Consider the following 5968-nt stretch of genomic DNA (forward strand, 5'->3'; position numbering starts at 1 on the left):
CCCTAGCTTATGGGTCTAGCTACTCCTAATTAGAGAAGAAAACAAAGAAATAGATAAAGAAAAACTCATATTAATTAATTGCTAAATTAAACTTCAAGATTCAATGTTGAAATGAAGCTAAAATTACTCAAAACAGATAAAAGAAGCGAAGTCACGAGCGCAGCTCAGTACAAAAACTATCTGCTGACCTAAAAATGGGAAAAGAAGTTATTTATACTAAGCTGATAATTTTGGACAAAAATACCCCTGCGGGGCTAGTACGGTCGCACTAAGGCTCTTGACTTAAATATCCAGCTCTCTGAACATGAGCAATGCGGACCGCACTAAATCGAGTGCAGTGGCAGTGGCTTCAAGTGCGGTCCGCACGAAATAGAGCGCGGACCGCATTGGGCTTCAATCTTTAAATTGGAAACTCTCTGAACCTTGGCTCTGCGGACTACGCTAAATCGAGTGCGGCCGCAGTGAATCCAATATGGACCGCACTAAATCCTTTGCGACCGCATTGCCTTTTGGCCTAAGATGCACACTCTCTGAACTTCACTTGTGCGAACCGCACAGAATGGTGTGCAGTCGCACTGACCCTATTTGACCGAGCTTTGTCTTGTCTTGGTACTTGTGGAAGTTTCACTCCTTTTTGAGTTGATCTTTGACATCTTGTCACCTTGTTGATCAAAACTGCAATCAAGCACAACTTGTAAGCCTTTGGGACTATTTTGTACACATTTCTAATCAAAACTTGAGCATGGCGGAGTGTAAAATGTATCAAAATCCCTAGTTATCATGTGCTCAGACTTATTTGTGAAAAATTTGCCTCTAGGGTTCTTAGGTCCTTATGTGGAAAGTATCTCGTTATGATTTGGTTTCCTAATTGCTTAAATTGCCTCTATATGCTCCATATGACATTGTTAGCTCTCCTTTAATTCTTACGAGTTACATAGACCCTTAATTACCTTAATTGAAGTGATTGCCTTCCTTATTATTTTGATACTTCTTGATTATGAGTTCCACTATGACTTTGTGCAAATATGTTACATGTCCAATTGTTGTGGTTACCTCCCTTGCCGGGATATTGTTGTTATACTTTTGTTCCATTGCCGGGATTCTTTTATGATTGATGATGATTTGTAAATGGGAGCGGGTTGCACGCCTGCAATAAGATATGTGAAATGAGAGTGGGCTGCACGCCTGCAACAAGATATATGAAATGGGATCAGGTTGCACGCCTACAATGAGATATATGAAATGGGAACGGGTTGCACGCCTGCAACGAGATATATGAAATGGGAGTGGGTTGCACGCCTACAACGAGACATGAGAAATGGGATTGGGTTGCACGTCTGCAACGAGATATGAAATGAAAGTGAAATTCTGTGTTTGTTTTCCCTATCCTTGTTAGAAATTGGATTTTGGTGCCGTGCATCTTCGGTTTGCTATGTTTATTTGTTGTTACCAATTCAAGTGTTCTAACTATTCAGATTTCTTTACCGTTGTGATCCTTTGTGAAGGAACCCCACCATGTTTTCAATACTCTGTCGTATTTATTTACATATTTTTCAATAATTCAAATTTCAATAATTGTTTCATCTTCAATTCATTTAGTTACTCAATTAATTTTTCTTAAACCGTCTAAGGTTGTATTTTACTTTAAAATAGAATTTCTACTAAGATAATATTCAATTTCTTGTTAAAGGTAATATTCCATTCGATGTTGTACTTTAATTGAAAACAATACTTTCTTTATTTAAGTGATTTAAAAAAATAACTTCATCTTTTCTTGCTGAGTTCCTAATTGATTAGAAGTTGTACTCCACTTATGTTATGTAAATCAGACTCCTTGAACACCTTAATTGCATTGGTTATAGAACCTATGAACTGAATAACATGAGAATGTTATTGTGTAAAGTGAGATAGAAATATGTGGGCACAAAGTGCCGGGTGTGCTAAAAGTTTGGTAATTGAGGTTATGATATGAGACATCGATCTTTGAGATGGCTGGGAATTTTGCATCAGAAACGATATGAGTTATTGAGCTGGCACCGCCTTCCTTGTTTGAGTACATTTTCCTTTACTTGTCTGTGTTCCAACTATGTTGGTGTTAATTTATTTGGTTATCTTCGTTTCCACCCGTGTTTCTCTTTATTATTTCTACTGATTGTAGTTCGCTCTTTCCCTGCTGTTGATATTACTATGTCATTTTTAGATTGATTGTTTATTATCAAATCTTGTTCAATTTATTTGACCAATAGGTGTCTGGACTGTTCCTCGTCACTACCCCACCAAGGTTAGTCTTGATACTTATTGGGCACCGCCGTGGTGTGCTCATACTACACTTCTATATATTTTTATGTACAGACCCAGGTATTTGATCGGTAGCAGCTGTGCGGGTCGTTGCGGTGGAGACTCAAGGTAAACCTGCTACAACGTTCGCAGGCCTTGGAGTCACCTTCATTTCTATTTATTTCCGTTTGTTCCTTTTTTTTCGAAGCAGTGATGTATTTATTTTGTATAACTACTCTTAGAAAGGCTTGTGACTTGTACCACCAGTTTTGGGAATTGTAATTTGTTCAGAGTAATTTAATTTAAAGTTAGTAAATATCAACGTTATTTCAGTTTATGTTAGGCTTACCTAGTTTAAAGATTATGTGTCATCACGACTCCTTCGGAGGATTTTTGGATCGTGACAGATAATTTCACCATTGTTCCAAGGCCCCTTCTAATAACTCTAAACAATGATAAATGAAAAACACCAGTATACCTTTATGATAGATAAACTTTGAGCTCGGATGATGAAAGTGACTTGATCTGGTAATGCATGCATGTGAATTGAGCACGTGCTAGCTGGAAAGATGGGTCTCATAGGAGTTGCTGTATTTGAGCTAAGCAACAGGGTCAGAAGAGCTGCTACATGATCAGTGACAATGATTGGTGCACATGTGCTCGGTCGAGGTGAATTTTACAGGGCCAGTTATGCGAAACTACGAGTTTGGAACCACAGTGTGATATTTTTGGACTCAAAGCATAAAAATAGGTAAAAAAAATAACATGCGACCATTTTATGGATAGCGCATGGATGTACCTTAACGACACATTTTTCTGTTAAGGTATAGCGCATGCCATCCATGCGCTATATTTAAATTTTAAATGTTGGTCAAAATATAAGCAAAGCGCATATACTAAATACACAATACCTGAAGTTGAAAAGACAGGTGGGTATAGCGCATCGCATTAGGCGCTATACTTATATTAAAAATGGCCCAGCCTTCTTCCCTCAGCCGCCACTCTCCCTCCCCACTTTCTTACTCCTATTTCTTTCTTTTAATATTACAGCATTAATTCAAGGTGGGGAGAAAGATAAAGAGGATCAACAAGAGTGTATCCCCATTGCGATCTTCATTTATGGACAGAAATTCTAACTTGTTGGTTCGTCTCTTTCCCAGTAAGCTCATGTCTTTATATCATAGTATTTCTGAATCTTCTTACGCCTACTTGAGTTTGGGGTTTTTACTTCAATTTTACGGGTTATTCCAACAATTTGATAGATATTATGCCTTATTTTTTGATAAGTGGTGAGTGCAAGTTTAAAGATTTTGTGCCTTATACCTAATTGACTTGGGTTTCTGCTTTGATTGTTTGTTTTTGATTTACAATAGTCAAATCATCATTTTTTCTCAATTCAAAAAACTCTAAAACGAGGTATTCTGACTCACTTTTATATTAAAACTCATGTATATAAATTACTAATTAGTTGTTTTTACTGTGTTGTATGATTTTTGTGATCGTTTTTTTATATAGCTATTTTTTATTTTTTATCCGGATTAGTTTATTTATGTGAAAAATATGAAAATTATATAATGTTCTTTTGTTGAATAATTAGTGCTATATATGACTTTAGTATTGTACATATAATAATATGTGACTTTATTATTTTTAGTACCCTCTAGTGTTATGTTGTGCCTTATATTGTTACTTTAGTGCCCTTTAGCTTAGTAGAACTGATAATAAATTTTAGTTTATGTTAGTTAATGTTGTTTATGACAATTTAGAGCTATGTGACTTTAGTTCTCTTTAGGATTCTTTAGTCTAGAATAAAACCAATGTGCCCTCATTAAGTAACTTGGTTAGAGTACTCAATTATGGATTAAATGTATTACTAGATAATTATCAAATATTACATATGAATCATAAAATAATTACTTGACATTACAAAAGAGACGATGTCTTATTATTGGGCAAAATATAAAAGTTAACAAGCAAATCGTTACGAATGAAATAAACTGAATATTATTTAGTATTAAATTTGTAGTATTTTTTATATGAATAATTATTAAATATATCTTGATTAGTTATGAAAATTAAATATTAATTATTTTATAACCAAAAAATCTAGAAAACAAATGACAGCTTAAACAAAACCCTTCCGAATTTTAGTCAAAAAATGTAAGAAACTAACATATAAAATATTAATATAAAAAAATTATCAACCTAAGTATTTTTTATATGAATATTTATAAAATATATCTTGATTAATTATGAAAATTAAATATTTAATTCTCCTATAACCCAAAGTATCTGAAAAATATATGAGAGTTCACAATGCATCCATGTGTTTGTTTAGTCACTATCGCCCATTATTCTATGCTTCAACCACTGAAATTTTTCTTCCGGCCAATTATATTCTTCTTCTGCCTCTTTCAGTTTCTCCTTCACTGCCACAAGTTGTTCTTGCAGTTTCAAGATCTTAAGTTCGTACTCACCGGTCAGATTTCAAATGTTTAGCAAACATGATTTGTAGTACTCCTGATTAATGGGTTCATCATACTATTCTTCAAAATCACATTGATTTTCGTCCTACAAATAGGATGACAACAAAATACTATTAATTAACATGTTTTAAAAAATCTATTAACCAACATAACTTTCAATAATAATAACTTACAACTTGTTTACACATCGATGCCACCAATGAGCATGCTTCATATGTGCAGACTCCACCTCTTGTTAGATTCAGGGTGTACGAGTCCCATGTGCCTTTTTATTCAAGGGTGTTATGTGTATTGTCATGTCGACCTGAAAAAGCTGTCGACTTGAAAAAGTTGCACCGACTTGTACCATAAAGAATCATTTGCACGCGAAACATAGCGCATCAATAATATGTATTATGTAACCTAAATCATTCTTAGCTGCATATAAAACCCCGCGCATTTTGCATTATTATTTGCTGCGTAACCAAACGAAGAAAATAACTTTCCACAAAATTTTCAAGTTTGATCATTACGACATCTCTAGACGCAATTGTGTGTGCAATTGAGTAAAAATAAGACCTTCAAGTTGCTCGTTTTTACTGCACAACCAATAAAATAATGAGTTTCTCAAATTCATCGTAACATTATATATTAACTTTATCTCTTAACTTACAATTCATAATCTGTTGATATCCCATGATGCACATTATCGAGTTATTGATGACTCCCGGATGGACTACCATGATTCAACACACCAAAATTGGACATATTCCAACTATTTGTTGATTCATAATTTGCAAAATTCATATCTGGACGGTACCCCCTTTGGGATATATGAGTGTTAGTACGAATATGTTACATAAAAAAACATACTAAGACAAAGGAAAATTAAAATTTACCATTCGGCGTGTGAATTATATAAACTTGGGGAGAAATTATGTTCTTGCTCCTCATTCGCCCGTGGAGATAAGTTTAGATCTGGCCAAACTCTTTCAAACGGAACCTGCTCGGATAAAATTGCTCCAAAAGCACCACCCAATGATCGAGTTCTATCCGTATTTACGAAACCTAAATATTGCAAACGTCTTCAGACTTGACGTACATTTTTAGCATTTTTATCACAAGAAATTTTCGGTGTTCATCCGGAGTCCTCAAAAAAACTTTCAGAGTTTCATCGTCTTTGTATATGGTCAAAATCAAGGAACCCAATTCGAAGTCTTAAATTG

The sequence above is a fragment of the Nicotiana tabacum genome, chromosome 9 (genome assembly GCF_000715075.1).
Source record: "Nicotiana tabacum cultivar K326 chromosome 9, ASM71507v2, whole genome shotgun sequence".
NCBI lineage: Eukaryota > Viridiplantae > Streptophyta > Magnoliopsida > Solanales > Solanaceae > Nicotiana > Nicotiana tabacum.